The sequence below is a fragment of the Octopus bimaculoides genome, chromosome 17, assembly GCF_001194135.2.
Source record: "Octopus bimaculoides isolate UCB-OBI-ISO-001 chromosome 17, ASM119413v2, whole genome shotgun sequence".
In the NCBI taxonomy this organism is placed as follows: Eukaryota; Metazoa; Mollusca; class Cephalopoda; order Octopoda; family Octopodidae; genus Octopus; species Octopus bimaculoides.
The window spans coordinates 55,350,118-55,368,076 of record NC_068997.1 but is presented as its reverse complement, the minus strand read 5'-3'; the positions used below and the strand labels follow the sequence as shown (position 1 = coordinate 55,368,076).

Here is a 17,959-nt window from a genome sequence, read left to right as displayed (position 1 = left end):
TATATATATATATATATATATATATATATATATATATATGTACGTTTAAAGTCAATATTATTTTCTTTCTACATTAGCTTCTTTACAGAAAACAACAAACTGTTTTCAAAATAGAAACATTACTTACTAGACAGGTAGGGTTTTAGTAATTAATTATACTTTCATAATATACGAATAAAAACAAAACTTACCCCACATTAGCTGATGAGCCATATGATGGTGAAACTTGATGTTGCTTATATAAAATAACTACACAGCACTTGAAAGACAGTGCATTTTTGTTTTACTTTATACTTGCTTCCATTCACACATACACACACAAACTCAATGTTTATGTATGTGTGTGTGTGCATGCATGTGTTTGTGTGTGCTGGAGAAAACCATTCCAGTCTATGCAATCAGAGGATGTAACATGATAGTGATGATGGTAAACAAGATATCAAAGATGAAACATAGATACATGTGAAGATAGCTTTAATTAAAAATTGTGTGTGTGTATATATATATATATATATACACACACACACACAGAGTTTGTCTGTGTACTTACATATATTCCAGATTCTAGTTCAATAATTACTGTTGACAGATAACCTCATTATCTTTAATTAGGTTTGTCAACTGTAGCTTAATCAGAGCTTCAAGAGCCAGGACAGTTATTTTTCACCACATAACATAGTTTTCATTCTTATTCAACAATGACCCATTTTCTTGCATTTAGATTCAGTATTTGATTGTTACCTTATCATTAATTCTGAGTTGTGAGTTTCTTTGGGAGTGAGTTGAATGTTTCCTTTGGTTCCAATATGGTAACATTGGAACTAAAATGTATTGATGTAAAGACAGTGTGAATATCGATAAATACTGAAGTTTCTGCGAATTTGCAGATTTCAAACCATAAAATATAAGAATCTGCTGCCATGGTAACAAAAGAAACTAAGAGCCAAGATCTTGAGGGTATTTCTAATGTGTTTGATACAGCAGTAGTCATAAAATTTCCCTTTTCTACATTCTGAGGTAACAAGATAAGAGAAGGGCAAGCCATTGGTATCTGTCAGCAGTCATTAATCAAATAAGGACTAATGATTATATATCCTACCCACATACATTCTTATATACATATGAGTATGTGGTGTTCACAAAGAAATAGAAAATACCTTATTTCAAAAAGAAATAAAATTTAGCAACAGGGAGAGCATCCAGCTGTAAAACATTCCCTTGATAAAACGCATTTGTCCAACTCAAGTTAGCATGGAAAAATGAATGTAAAATGAACAGTCATGGGTGTGTGTTTGTGTGTGTGTGTACATGTGTGTCTGTATGTTTATGAAATCTAATTGAATATACACTGAGAGGTTATAGATACATTGAAATATTAATACACACACACACACACACACACACACACACACACACACACACACACACACAAACTTAACACAGAACCACATTTCATGTGTGTGATCATATTTCTGTCAAAGTGAAATGTTACATTAGAAAATCTTCAACCAACAGTTTATTAAATGCTTAAACTACTTAGTATTGTGGCAGCCTTTACTTACAATTCCATATTCTGATTGTTCTGTAGTAAGTTTACAACCTCTACATCAAGAAGTGCAGCAGTGAATGTAGTTCAATGTAATTTACTTCTGCAAGAAAGACAAACAAATTAAATAACAAAACTATCACTTTTAAACAACCTGAAGGGAAATCTTCAAGTTCATTGATTTCATTCTGAACTGCTGCTGCTACTACTACTACTACTACTACTGAATAATGCTATCAGCAGAGTTAAACGTACGGTATATAGTTGTGTGATAAGTGGATATTTAAATGAAGATATTCACAATTGTATGTCTATATAACAGAGTGACTAGATTTTGTATTTCACCTTTGCATTTCATTGTTAAATTCATGTCAGTTGGTCTACGATGATATAATCAATGTTTGTGTGTGGTATGGATACACAATAGATGTAAGTTCTAATTTTTACCATCGCAGACAATGTTAGCTCTTTTGCTATCAACCAATCTGCAACCACCTTTGGTTTTATACGACAAAGCCATCCATTTGAAAAACGTGTGTATTTAAATGAAAACCTTCAATTGTATGAACATTTCTTGACGTTATTTTTCAAACAACACTATATTAAGAAAAATGGTGATTATTCATCCAAAGGCTTCTAAATACTCGACATATTTTCAAAATTAATTGAAACAAAGTCAACGTATTTTATGTTCAAAACAAGATTAAACAAAGATAAGTAAAGAATAAGCAAAGCCATTTAATTGTTAGAGATTCTTCACACATTTGCTTGCCTTGAGAATATCTTGAGTTTATAGTAAGAAGGAAAATTGACAATGAAGATCAGTTTCAAATGGAATAAACACAGGGAGGGAAGTAAAACAGCCTTGTTTATGTGTGAACAGGAAAGTGAGTGTGTACATTAGCACCTTATAATAACAGTGGATGGCATGGAAAATATTCTTTAGTTGTAGGATTATGGTTTCTCTCCTTTGTTTCAAAAATATGTGTCAAGTGTGGAGGAAAAATTCATGAATCATACAATCTAAGCACTTTTTGAAGGGTTAAACATGAGCTGAAATGGATTTTGTATGATAAATTATGGAAAAAAAATACATATATACTTCACCATCATCCACATCGTTTTAACGTTTGCTTTTCCATGGTTACATAGATAGATGAGAGTGTGTTGGGGGCAGAGCTTTTCTATTGCTAGCTGCCCTTCCAGTTACCAACCCCTATTTGCTTCCAACTGTGGTAATAATCTCCCAGACAGCAGCTTGGACCTGCATATGCAGAGAATTGAAGACAAAAGACATCAAAATGAGACTTTGGTTTACAAAGATATTCACATACACATATGCACCAATGGTAGTTTTATTTTGAAGTCATTTCAGTAAATTAATTTTTTTTTTAAATCTATATTTGGCCCTTATTTATTGTGGGTAAAGGCACGTCGCTTAGTGGCTAGGATATTTGGCTAATTATCATATAATTGTGAGTTCAATTCCTGGCAGTGCATTGTGTTCTTGAGTAAGACATTTTATTTCATGTTGCTCTAGTCCAATCAGCTGGCAAAAACAAGTAGTACCTGTAATTCAAAAGGGACTGGCCTTGTTGCATTCTGTCTCACATTGAATTTCCCTGAGAACTACATTAAGGATACACGGATCTGTGGAGTGTTCAGCCACTTCCTCATTAATTTCATGAGCAAGCTTGTTCTGTTGATCAGATCAACTGGAACACTTATTGTTGTAACTGACAGACTGCTTGTATATATTGTGGACCCTTGTATATATTTGTTCTACTTTCTCATCATTCATACTTGCCACTTTTTATTATTAAGGCAGTAAACTGACAGAATCATTAACATGCCGAAACGGCATTTCTTCCAACTCTCCATTCTAGGCTCAAATCCTGCTGAAGTCAACTTTGCCTTTCATCATATTGGGATTGATAAATTTAAATATCAGTCAAGGTCGCTTTTATTGCAAGGATTTGTATTAAACTGTCATTGGAGCAGTTATATCCTCATTGTATTTTTCATGTAAAAATAAATAGAGAATAACTCCCCTAACTTGTGGCAGCAAGGAAAATTTAACGTTAAAATAACGAGGAAGAAGGAGTGAAAGTAGGCTAAACATATTGTTACAAACATTTCATAATGTTGCATGGAAATATTTGACTATCACAATAGATATCTCCCAGAAATTTATCACTCTCCACTTCAAATGTCTCCTCCATTGTATTATCACGATTTGAAAGCTGAGTAATTTTGATCCTCTTTCAAGAAATTATATTGAAGTTCCTGTCAGGTTTTAGTGGAGCCTTTAAAGAAATAATTGAAAGCAACAGGAAAGATAAAGTAATATGGTTGAAAGGTTAAAATATTTGAAATTATTCCACAGCATTCTTAGCAAAGGACGCAAACTTACATCATTGATTATGTCTGTAGAGACTTAGTATTCTGTCATACTTGTTTTAGTGTGAAATTTTATTTGGACTCCTAAGTATTTCTGACTTAAACAGAGACTTACTCCAAAATGACATATCTACTTAAGACAATTCATTTCAAACATGAAACTGAAAGTTTTTCATCCATATTCGTTTTTCCATAAGATTGATAGCTGCTTGAAGTTAATGAGTTTGGTTGGCTTCTTGCCTGTTACACTGAATTTCAAATTGTGAATGTCCACTTTATAACATAGCAGTGTTACGATACATTGAATCTTACTTTCAAATATGCTGTCTACAACCATGTCAAATGATTGCGCTTTCAAACTTCATTCACAAGAAGCCATAATCTTCAAGGAATTTTGTCTTCACAATCTTAGCTCTTTTTTTTGATTGGCACGAAATTCACAAAAGCCAACTTGATAACAAAAGTAATAAAATATAATACATGTTTTTTTTATTTCATAATATATACTGTGTAAAATAGATGGATTTATTTTAGTTACAGAATTACAGCTTAGTGTCTTTCTTTCATGTCTTAACAGAGACAAAGGGTATTGGAAAGAAACAGAAAATATACGAAAGAGTTATATTCTGACTAATCCATGCAGAAAAGAGATTTCATACAGAAACCATAAAGGTGTTGCTTCTTGTTTTACCAAATTAGATTTTTTCAAATGGCTTTTAATGAACTGAAATACTATTTATATAAAACAATCTATATGCATCGATTATGTCTGAGGTTTATAACCTGAAGGTTGTGAGTTTGCATCCAAATATAGTCATACATATATATAGATGTGTCTGTGTGTATATATGTATGTGTGTGTAATCAGCTGTTAGTTTACATAACGTATGGATTCTCGAAAAGCTACACACTCACACAGCTTCTCAAAATCAGTGACCTTTTTTTTATGAAGGAGTGGGGAATCTACATGGCTAGTGAAGACAAAAGGGTCCTTAGCACTGGGTGTGATAGATGTATCTATACATTGCTTTTACTCTTTGTCTCCTATTTAAATATTAACTTTAAAAGTAAAAAAAAATCGTTATTTGCATCATCTACAGTGAGATCTGCAATGAGTGTTTGTGTATTCAATCTTAACATGTCTAGGCAGGTTCATATGTAAAATATGCTGAGTGTTGTAGTGTATGCTATACAGATTTCTGCCATTTATTAGACACTGTTGTCATAAAAGGAAGAATTCTCTGTTATGCACTACATTGCACAACATATTTTGCATCTGATACCTAGGCATGTTAAGAATAAATACATGTTAAGAATAAATACATGAATATTCATTCTAATCTTGAAAGTATTTTTATATGTAATACCATGCTTGTTCACCACAATCACAACAACATCAGTAATAGTTACCGAGTTTGAAATGTAAATATATAAATAGACAAAACTGGATATTCAATTGTGTCTGTGGAGAGTCATTCTCTTTCAGTGCTTTATTATTTAACACACTCACCGGTTCAATTTCCACTCATTTACTTATAGGAAAAATAAATAAGTAAATGAGTGGAAATCGAACCAGTGAGTGTGTTAAATGATAAGGTACTAAAAGAGAATGACTCTCCCCAGACACAATAAAATATGCTTCAATACACGAATTCACATAAAGAATCTTGCAAACCAAATACAAAAACGAAATGAATATTCAATATTTATGTGTATAATATTTGCTTGCAATACAGTGGTATTAAATCATTTGAATCCTACTAGTACTTGAAATTAACTAACTCTGGCCTGATATTAAATGTATGCACATAAAAATGGAGGAGAGGCATTGAATCATAGCAAGTGTGTGTTAAGAAAATGTTAGTTAACCCTTTCATTACTGTATTTATTTTAAAATGCTCTGTGTTTCTTTCAATTACTTTATATATAACAAAGAATGTAGTAAAATAAAGTAGTTATCGTTAAGCTAGTGTTAGGAACATTAATTGTGACTAAGGTTTGGTGGAAGATTTTAATTCAAAACTTATGAAAACAAGACATTTGTACTCAGAGCCGGGTCGGTAACAAAAGGGTTAAAGAAACTGTTTGAAAAGCACTGTAATATCTAATTGTCAAGCTTGCTGAAATTAGGAATGGTGCCTTCATTTCAGAAGAAGGAGAAAATTCCATGTCATAATTGTCCAATGCAGACTGGACGCCAAAGGAAATTAAAAGCATGAAGTTTCTCCATATTATTTAATGATGTTGGTAATTATGGAATAGAAAGAATACTGCATGCTGTGAAAATAGTACTCTGCGACAGAAGTGGCACCGGGATTGAACGTTCTGATACCCACTGGTCTTTCAATGAAAGCATGAGTTTGTTCAACAGCACAGATATTTGTAAACTCATTGGATTATGCATCACAGATTTACTTCCAAAAAGATTCCTGGTGGTGCACCAGCATGACCGCAGCCACTTGGCTGAAACACATAAATAAATAAATAAATAAATGTGAATATACTATACATATGTGAAGCATTTGTGAATGTAAACAGATGCGCACACACACACACACACACACACACACACACACACACACTCAGGCAGCACAAAAACGAAATTTTATGGCTGGAGATGATTGTAAAGCTGTGAGATATAACAAATCATAAGTTTACCTTTCTGTTTTTAATGTGGTGTATCAAAATTTTCATTCTGTTTTATTTCTCACCTGAGACTGATATTGCAGCTACAAATTATTCATAATTAACTGTAGTTATTCATCTAACCTTTATGAGTTTACATTATATTGTGTTGAGTTCACAGGAATTATGTTTGTGTGTTTGTATATATATATCATCATTATTGTTTTAACATCCACTTTTTCATGCTTGCATGGGTCAGATTGAATTCATAGAGGCTGGTTTTCTGTGGCCAGATTCCCTTCCTTTTGACAAATCACGCCAACTTTCAAGTAAGGTCATATTTTCCCATAGCTGGACAAGTTGTCACACATTGCTTATATGACAGTGATGTTTATCACATGGCCACTGGTGGCACCTTTGATGAATGTTTTCTACTATAGCCGCTGTGTGTGTGTGTGTGTGTGTGTGTGTGTGTGTGTGTGTGTGCTTGTGCGTGTGTGTAATTTATTGATTTCAGAAATCATTACTTTCAGTATCTCATTCCTGAAGTTTGAGCAATTTCCAAAATATTTTTTTGAAGTTGTCCAAAAATTAGGGTTGGGGATATCTGAGAAACAATTTTGGAATGAGCAAAGAAAATTGTTCAAGAAAATCATTTTAAAGAAATTTGAGCATATTTATTTATATTTTAATTTAGCATACCAAAATAGGAGTTTTGTCCTATATATTAGACCATAAATAAGCAGGCATTATGGAATTTGTGTTGATATGTCTTTCTGAAAGCACCATAGAGGTAAGGTCAAAGACTATGCTGGAATTCTAACTTGGGTCAGACAAACTTCTTATTGAATTCTTATTCAAATCAATTTCAAAATGTGCCAAAGGAGAAATAATTCAGTAAACACTTGTGATCTGCCATATGTAATTTGAGTTGAAATGATTTTACAAAATGAAATACTGATTACGAAAATTGACTATCAAAAATAATCTGAAATCAAATTACAATAACGAGGAGCAGGCATGGCTATATGGAAAGAAGTTCGCTATCTGACTACAACCACATGGTTTCAGGTTCAGTTCCACTGTGTGGCACCTTGGGCGAGTATCTTCTACTATAGCCTCAGGCCAACCAAAGCCTTGTGAGTGGTAAACAGAAACATATGTGTGTATAAGTGTGTGAGTTTTTGTGTCTGTGTTGCCCCCCCCCCACCCGCCACCCAGTGCTTGACAACCAGTGGTGCTGTGTTTACATCACTGTAACTTAGCAGTTTGCCAAAAGAGTCCGATAGAATAAGTACGGAGGTTGATTCATTTGACTAAAATTCTTTAAGGCAGTGCTCCAGCATGGCTGCAGTCTGATGACTGAAACAAACAGAAAGATACATATATATATATATATATATATATATATATATATATATATATATATATATATATATATATATATAAAGATATATAAAGATTAAAGATATATATATATGTGCGTATATTTGTATGTATGTATGTATGTATGCACATGTATTATTTTGATGTATAAGATATTTACTTACACACTCATTCACACACACTCATTCACACACACTCACACACCTTATTTGCCATCTTCTACAATTTGATAGTTATTATCTTCCCCACTGGTCATTACATTTCAAGTACATTCAAATCTATGCAGATATTTAACCATACACTCCTGTTCTCTCATGCTTCATGCTATACAATGTTACTGAATTATCTTGAGATTTCTTCATCTTTATCTAAATGATCTGTATACAGACATCTACATATATCTACTTTATTTTTCTCTTACAGTGACAGATATATAAACTATCTATCAAGTTGGACACAATTAAATTCTGTTCTGGAGTTAGAATTCTATTTGTCAAAAGAGATTGCCTTTGGTAAGTTAATCTTTGTATGTAATTCTACCAGTTTTGAATATTTTAAAGTTTCATGAGTTATAATATAAGCAAATTTCTTCAGATTAACACTCTCAGGAAAAATTAACCATGTTTTCTTTTATGGCACCAGAAAAAAAAATGTTAATATTCTCTTTCATACCTCATGGTTTTATAATATATGTAATATACCCAGGGTATATCTGAAGAAAATGATAATTCAGTTGAGAAGTCAATAAACAATTATGTGGAGTGCATAGTTTATTTTGATAATGAGATTATGGAAAGTTACTCCATTTCATGGATCCAGATGATTTGAATATATTTGATAGAAATGTTATAAAAACCTTTGAGCAATGTAGGTGAGAAGTTAGGGAAAATAGGTAAGATGATGTCATTAGATGAAAATAAAGAGAAGATATTGTATTACTTTACCATGATGTTTAATTTTGGTGGAAAGATTCCCCCTTTTCAAATACGAAAAAAAAAAAAATCTAAGAGTTTAGAGGATAAGTGTTGTCATAGACACACACACACACACACACACACCCATTTCTTCAGTTTAATGCAGTCAGGAAAAATTAACCTTTGTGTTTTATCAAACAAAACCAACCATTTACATTCATTTTCGTTCCTCATGATTTTAAAATAACAAATCAGTATAAATATTTGTTTTCATAAAAATAATATTTCTATAAATAATATAGCAATAATTGCAATGCAATTTGCTAGTGAAGTCGTCTGCTGCTGAGAAAATCAACAGTTTGTATCCCATATCCAGTAATGATCTGTAACTGTGGTCATAACACTTAATTTTCCTTGGAGTAGTCTATCTAGTTGTAAATAGGTACCATATAGAATTAATGAATGGGTCAGAAATTTCAGTGCCAAGAGGAAACATCACATGTTATGACATGAATATAAAAAGGAACCTCTTGAACATTCATTGATGGATGCATCTAATTAGAATAAGCCATCTAAGTGACTCTAATTGACTTGAATTAGATAAATAAATATTGATTAATTGAAAAAAATACATTAAAGGGTTCTTAATGAATGTATGTTGCTTCATTTTTTACATGTAATTTCCATGTTTTTTTTTAAAATTACTGAAAGACGAAAGATTAAAGAGTTGTTATTTTGATTTTATTGAAATAGTTGTTATTTGAATGTTTTTTTCTTAATACAGATAATTTTCGTGTTCTTGATGGTTCATCTTTGGTTTTCAAAATATGTAAAATATCTTGAAGAATCTAGCTCAGTATAAATTGTTAGAACTTTTGGCATACATTCCCAGAACATAGTTTTGTGAAGTTTAGTTCTAACCTTGGTATTTTAAACACTTCAACAATTTCTTGATTATTCATGATAAATATCATGTGCAGCCTAGTTCTGACCTTATTAAAAACCATACATAAGGTTTAGTTTCTAGTCTTGATACAATATGCATCACCAATAGTTTTGTTTTGGCTTTATTATTATACATATCATGCAAAATCTAGTCTTGTATTCAAATACAAAGCAGTTAAATAAAACTTGAGTGAAATATTGCACATCAAACATTTCTCAGCAATAAAATCCTCATTTTGTAATTGTAATTAGTAGTTTGAATTTCTCTCAGCTTTAATGCTTATCTCAGGAGAGTTTCTCTAAAAGAACATATAAGAAATGGAATGAATTTCTAAATGTAATCCTCAAACAAGAAACTCACAATTTTAGGTTACATTCAGTTGATAATTTTTATTCCTATCGACTTCACTGTTTCTAGTTTGTTTATTCTACCAAATGCCTTCAGCCTATTCTTCTAGTGTTATCACTCCCAAAAGAGATTCTATTAGCATTACAATGACAACCAGCATTGTTGCTAACTCTGTTACAAAATGTACTGAGAAGATAATATTTCTTTGTTGTTATACAAAAGAAAAAATGTAAACATGGTAAAAAAGGCAAATATTCACATGTATGCTAATGTAGCCATGTGAAAGTTTAATGCAGTCATCTCATTGCCAGAACTGCATTCCTGGGATGAATAAAGATCACAATTGCCTAGAATGTTGCCATGAACTTGCAGTCTTCCAACATTTGGACAGACTGACGAGCAGAACTTTCATGTAAGCGTTTTATAGAGAACTAGGGGTGAGGAAATGTGATCAATACTTTCAGGGTCAAGTTTGTGTGCTGACAAGAATGAGCTAAACTGGCTAATTTGTTTGGAAGGACAGTCAGTTCAGGTACAATGGATAACTTCCAGAAATCCCTGGCTTACCAGTGTTCCAGGAACATTGTTGCTTTGAGATGAATAGACAGATATAGAAGTGCCTGCAACCAGGTCTGAGATATGTGCACAGCACCAAAATTCTTCTGCAAGAGCTCTTTCAGTGTCTGAGCATTGCTGACTCATGGAATTGTGTTGAACAGCTGTTGTTTTGTGAAGGATCAATCAGCTGATTCCATTGGAGGTGGGAGAATCACTCTGAAAACTTCCTTTGGGTGAGAACAAACAGTTTTGTTTTGTCTCTGTGGATACAGGGACAAACAATATGCAATAGACAAGACTAGAAGGCTGGAAGACAAACACTTCCATTTTCCACCCAACACCCTCATTGACTTTTGCAATTTTCACTTGAAGGTGAAGGTGGAGAGTGAGTCGTTGATACTGGCCTCAGTGAATGTGTTCAGAAGCCCAACATGGTTTGTCATCCGCCAAAGTAAGGCAACCATTGTTGGATAACTGAGCTATTTCTTACCATTTTATTTTACTTTCTTTTGAAATTTTGCCCTTCGGCAACCACCCTTGTCGCTCCAATTGCACAACACTACTAAATGTTCTTGCTCTCAATAGGCACCTGTCATTAACACAGGTGGAAGAGACCACTTATCTTTCCTAATCAGTGTAATCAAAACTATACAGGGATTCTTTGATTGGTTCTAGGTGGCACACTTTTTCTTAAAAATTACTCATATATGTTTATTGCGTGTCCTTTCACTTCTTTTTTTATTTCATTTCATTTTTATGAAAATTTTCCCCCCCCCCCTCCTGTTTTGCAGCCTCTTGCTATTATATCCGCTCCTTCATTGTTTTTATGGCAATACATAAAAAAAATTATCATTATCCTTATTATTATTGAACTATGTACTGTTTACTCTCATATTATGTTAGTCATTAAGGTGCAAGTTGCAAAAAACTGATAAGCCTACTCTTGTATGGTATCATGGCTTTGTATGAAAAAATCAAACTGAAGAGAAACTTGTTTCCACAGCTCTATGGAGGAATATAATTCTGGATGTTTCTATTCAGCACATTATTAATGTCATGGCAGAAAAAGATAGTTTTGAAACAAAGTCAACCAAAGAAGGAACAATGAAAAATAAAATAGAGAATGGCACATGAGCAATTTCATTATGTTGAAGGATATAAAAGAAATAGAATAAAAGAACAAGGTTTGCACTTTCAGAAATACAAGTGCACGTAATTATGTGTAGGCACACACACACGTGTGCGCGCACGCACACACACACACACACACACATACACACACACACACGCACACATACGCACACAGGTGCACACACAGGTGCACACACATATGCACACGTGCACGCATACATACAGGTGCATACACACAGTGCACACATACACATGCACACACATGTGCACACACACATCTGCACACACATACACACAGAGCCAGTCTCACTGTCTCTCCCTCTTAAAAGTCACATGTTTTCATGAAGATAATCCCTTTCTATTCTTACTCACACGCACACACACGCATGCACACACACACACACACACGCGTGCACACACACACACACACGCATGCACACACACACACACACGCGTGCACACACACACACACACACACACACACACACATACACATATTGACTTGATAGAACCATGAAGACAAAGTGATTATAATTACAATTGTAGCCAAATATTTGGTGATGAAGTTTCAAAATTATACTGAATTGAGCTTCCAGTCCTGCAGGAAGAAGGGTTTGATCAGGCCTCTGAAGTTAAGTGTGCCAAGTACGAGCACTTTCTGCAAGATTGCAAGAAAAGATGGCAGTCATGGTTTTTCCCAGTTGACCTTGGCTGTAAGGGATTCTCTGCCCCGTCGACATGGAAGATGATTACAACCATTGCAATGAAGAGTGGTTATGTGTAGAATGGGAGAGGCGGCAGAAACGGTCTCTTACTGGTTAAGCTGGAAGCCAGGGGGAGATGATGAGCAGGGATTTGGCCATCCCTGCTGACTCACCATCAGGAGGGTGCTGCAGTTCAAGACCAAAACACCTGATGATCGCTGGATACCGTCTGATGACATGAATTCCTCCTGCCAAAATTCCATTCACTTTGGTAAATGGAAAAGCAGCACCATTTTCTAGGTGTTATCAATAGCTTAATATTTATGTGTGCATGTGTGTGCAAATTCATGTTTATAAGCACATTATGTGTGTGTAAATTGTATCCATGTGTGTATGTTCATATATAGTTGTATATATTTGTATAAAACAAGAAAATCATGAAATCATGAGCATTTTGGCCGAGGATACAGAGATGATGTTTATAAGCTTTGTAAGATATTATACACTGCATGGACTTGTATGAAATACCATTATAGAACATAGAAGCAAGCAGGGAACAATTGTGGAAATAAAAAAGCATGCAGTTTGCTCGTCTTTATATATGAATAAGAAATTGCTTAGAATTACACTATCAAACTGACGAATGGAATAGATGTTCAGGGAGCTGTTACAGCTGATAGATTGGTCAGTTTACATGTGTCAGAAAAAAGAATTTTAAAAAAATGTAAGATGTGTGCGTGTGTGCGTGTGTGTGTGTGTGTGTGTGTGTGTGTGTGTGTGTGTGTGTGTGTTGTTGATTGCATGGATTAGTGTTGTAAAACCAGTTGAAGCATTGTGAAGAGAGGAAATTGATACAATACCTTCAGTTATCTCTCTTTCTCTTCCACATTTCTCTCCTGAAGGATAACCAAATGATATTCTGAAAGGATACAATCTAGCAGAGAATAAATAAATGAACAATAGAGATGAAAGCAAATGGAAAATGAAAAAAGAAGTGAGAAAGTAGCAAAAGCATTCATAGTTGAATGTAACTCCCTCCTCACCCACCAGTCTAAGTCATTACATCTCTTGTAATGCAAGGCTCTTCTAAATAAAGTGGGGAATAAATTATTTCATACCTGCTGGTGTTGTCAGGCTAGATTAGCAATGGGTCAAACTGTTATAAAACTGTACATAACCTTGTGAGAAAAAAATAAAATGAAGAAGGGCTAAAACATAAATTGCCTCTGATTCCTGAAACATTCCAGAAAACATCAACAATGGAATGGTGAAATAAAAAGAGACCCTTGAAGTTTGATCCTGTTTTGGTTCCAGAGCAATTCTTAGGAATCAAGATGAATCCATTATTAAAGAAAATTATCCATGACAATTTTAACTGAGAAAAAAATTGTATGAGATAAAAAAGTTGTTCTAATTTGTACCAATTCTTCTTCTAATGTAATCCCAGATTATGAACCTTAGAATGGCATTGAAATGTAGGTACCTACTAAAATTTCTTCATGCTGAGTACATATAAGCATTAGCTTGGAACATGAATTTGTTTCTCTGTAAAGTGTGCAGAGCTGTTCATAAGGTTAGGCACAATGCTATAATGGAAGTAAAGGATCACAAGAGAAGCATTGGGAAAGGCCAAGGATGATCTTCAAAAGATCTTTTTTGGGGTTTTTTGCATCAGGCTTTTAAATTTTCTAGGTATTTCTGATTTGAAAGTGATGCTTGCTTTGGCAAACACAAGGGCAAGTATTTCTTGCATAATAGAATAAAAAAAAAAGAGATTATTGTAGTGTTTTTGAAATAGATCTGGGTTGTAAGGGTCAAAAACTATACTTGATACTTTTCAGTATGATTCATCGATTATAAGATTTTTGAGGATGTTCCAACAATTTTAAGTTCATTTCCAAAAATGCAGCAACTTGTCTGTCTACAAACCAAGCATTAAATCCATTGAACCATGCTACTGATGAAAAGATGATGTAATATATCCAGAAAGGTTACTTTGGGAGAGCACGTTTGACTGACAGGAGAGCCATTTGATTCTTGGAAACCCAAAAATATTACATGGATCTTTCAGCATACTCTGAGAAGGGCAATTAACAGGAAAAGATAACATAAGAGATGTGTTCACATACCAGAAATACTTGATAGTTAAACATTTTTGGAGAAACTGGGCTAATGATACACATCCAGAAATTGTATTAAAGAAGTTTATCTTTCTTTAAAGTAGACATATAAGGTAAGTAAATGTCATATTGGTATGACCAACTCGATTCTGGTTTATGATGTCTGTCTTATGCACACAGAGTAAATTTTTTCAAGTTTATTAGCCTTTAGCTTCTCTAAATAGATTTTACTCTCAACTGTGCAGACATTTTTTCTAATGCTATCTTTTCCTCTAAGCAATCTTGTATTGAATGATAAAAACTTTACATTTTATCATAAGCCACGTATTCTTTTTATTAGTGGATAATTGAACAACATCAGTTTCATAATCACTTTTAATTATAGTGATTTGATTTCCATTCCAGTCTATAGCAAACATGATATGTTAATTTTAAGGCGATATTACATTTAAGTATGTTGCCAACCATCCTGCAACTATTATATCTTTGTTCATCATTTTCAATTTGCCAATGTATTGAAACCGAATGGCTTTTTGAATGTTTATTCTATAGGCAGTTTTAGTTTGTAAATATTGTTATTAAAACAGGTATTGATTTAAATCAATGCTCAAAAACATCTACTTAAAAACAATCAAAGAATAATGTTTTAGATCAAACCACAATTCATTAATTGCATTATTTAAAATATTCTTGACTATATTTCAACTTATCTTACATAAATGTTTGATTTAAATTGTTAATTGAATTATTCCTTTCTAAGTCTTACCAAAATTACATATGAATTATTTAGTTAATTGATTTTGACTTATAGTGATCGTCTTCTGCAATTTATCATGAACATCTAATTTCAATGAGAAAATTAATGTTCATTCATTAGAAGTAAGAATTACTAAAATATTTTTAATTATTGTAACAACAATCTTTTAGAAACCTACTTCAGATGTTAAAGCATCTGTTATTAACTGAAAGAATCTATGAAGGTATTGGAAATCACAAAGTTTATACCTCTATAAATTATTATTGATTGAGAAAATTTGGGTTGGAGTATTTGATGAGAAGATTAGTTATCATTAGCTACAGTGGATGCTGTGTCCTCTTTTTTTTTTCTTTTCTTAATCTGGGCCTAATAACACTCAGGAATTCCATAGTTCATGCAATCATATATTTTTTCTACAACTAGTCCATTTTCTTTTATGAAAAGTTAATAATAGAGTATATCATTGACTTAATTCAATATTTCTACAAAACTTTCACCTATGCCAGACCAATGAGCAATTGGCATCGACTTCAGCTAAAATTAAAATAAAATCATTTATAATTCAAGTTCTTAACAGAGAATTATTTCTCACACCATGTAAAAATTTAGGGAATGGAAAAAGCCCTTGCAACTATAAACTCTGGACAGATTCTTTAAAAATAATGATTATTATGTGATGACTGTAGATGTAAAGTAAAATTCCACTACCTTAATCTCAAAAGTAATTAACACTATTTCTATGTTTTTAATAAATTTTTCAGTTTTAGTCTAAACGGGATTATTTTGCCTGCATTAGTACAAAAATTCTTGAAAGCTTGAGTTTTGAATAACTGTATAATAGATAATATAATATTTAGGGAGATATATGCTTTATAAATTAATAAAGTCAAGGACATGAGGGAATTGTAAGATGAACAATGCTATCATTCAACATGGCTTTACATCTAAAGAGTGTCAAAACAGCAAAATACTGCAATCAGCTACTTATTTTTCTAAAATCAGCCAAGTATATAGGTGAGACTCAACACTTGACAGCATAATTTAATGTATATAATACACAGCATTGTGTGTGTGTGTGTGTGTGTGTGTGTGTGTGTGTGTGTGTGTGTGTGTGTGTGTGTGTGTGTGTGTGTGTGTGTGTGTGTTACTTGTGTATGTAGAAAATAATATTATAGAAGATCACTATGTATCTAAGTGCATCAATATTTGGAGAACAAAGGAATAAATTACTGCTTTATATTCATTTGAAATTGGAATAAGTAACAAGAAAACATTTAGCAGCAATTATTACATGAAAGTATTGCATTTTGTTTCTGCAATCTTCAAAGAGAATCACAATTCTCAAAGGCATTTTTATATTGTAATTGAAAATACTCACAAACTTTGTAATTTAATATGGAAAAGTGAGATTGGAAGATGAAAGTATAAATAGTAATATTTAGTAAGATTCCAATGTTTTGAATAAAAAATAAATTGTGTTTTAATTTTTCTTCAACACAGCAGAAAATACAAAAAAAAAAAATAAAGCAAAGTTGAAAATATCAATTAAAAACATTAATTTCAAAATATTATATTTCTCTTCATCAAATGGACTTTTTCTGTAGAAATGTTACAGAATAATGAATTTGACCAGATTTTAAAGAAATATTCGTGAGAAAGAAATTTTCATGTGATGCATGGAATTGGTAATTAGTAATTAAATGTAAATTTCCAGAATTCTCCAACTTAAACTTGGCATGGCAACTAGTGAGAGACAGGTTTTCATAAAGACATTCATGAATATGTCTTATAAAAGGAAAAAAAAGGGTATGGCCTGTGTATCAATGCTATAATTTATATTGATATAAGCACACAAGGCATACTGTTTCCCCACTGAAAAGCTGAAGGCATCATTCTTTTCTGGAATCTTTCATTATTTCCAATATGTAAGTGAAGAGAAAAGGTCTTAAGATTATTTTACTATTTATTCATTCTACTGGGACTAATAAACTAAGTACCAGTAATTCGATGTTGTGTGACTATGTAAAAAAATCATTGTTTCTGTGAGTAGAGAAATTGCTCACTTGGATTAAGTGTGGGGTGGGGGAGGTTGGGGGATAATTGCAGTTCTGCAGAGAAGTGTTCATTTCATGATTTAAAACTAAATAAACAAAACTAGTTCACTTGAAATGCAGAATCTAAAAATTTCAAATGGAACATCTTCAAAAGATTTTAGAAAAAAAAAAAATTGAAAAAGTACATTAATAACAATAATAATAATAATAATAATAATAATAATAATAATAATAATTTTTTGTCATCATTCATCTTCATAGTGAACAACATGATATGTATAGCATTAGAACTTCACTGACATTTTTTTCCCCAGATAAGATTCAAGGAGTATTTAAAGCAGAAAATATTTACACTTTAAGTTTCTACACTTTGTGCCATCATATAAAGGCTCAAGAAAGAAAACAAACTTACTACTTATTTTTAAAATAATTTAAATTAGTATTTTTTTTTAAATTGTACAAAAAAAAAA

The 17,959-nt window shown here is 32.5% G+C and overlaps 1 protein-coding gene across 14 annotated transcripts in view; it reads left to right on the top strand.

Annotated features, from left to right (window-relative positions):
• Positions 1 to 17,959, top strand: part of LOC106878639 (thrombospondin type-1 domain-containing protein 7A) — a 999,802-nt gene that overhangs the window by 250,484 nt on the left and 731,359 nt on the right. For all 14 annotated transcript variants that reach the window (XR_008265800.1, XR_008265799.1, XM_052974016.1 and 11 more), the window contains exon 2: positions 8,381 to 8,469. The gene's annotated coding sequence lies outside the window, so the exon portion shown is untranslated. The remainder of the gene's footprint in view (positions 1 to 8,380; positions 8,470 to 17,959) is intronic.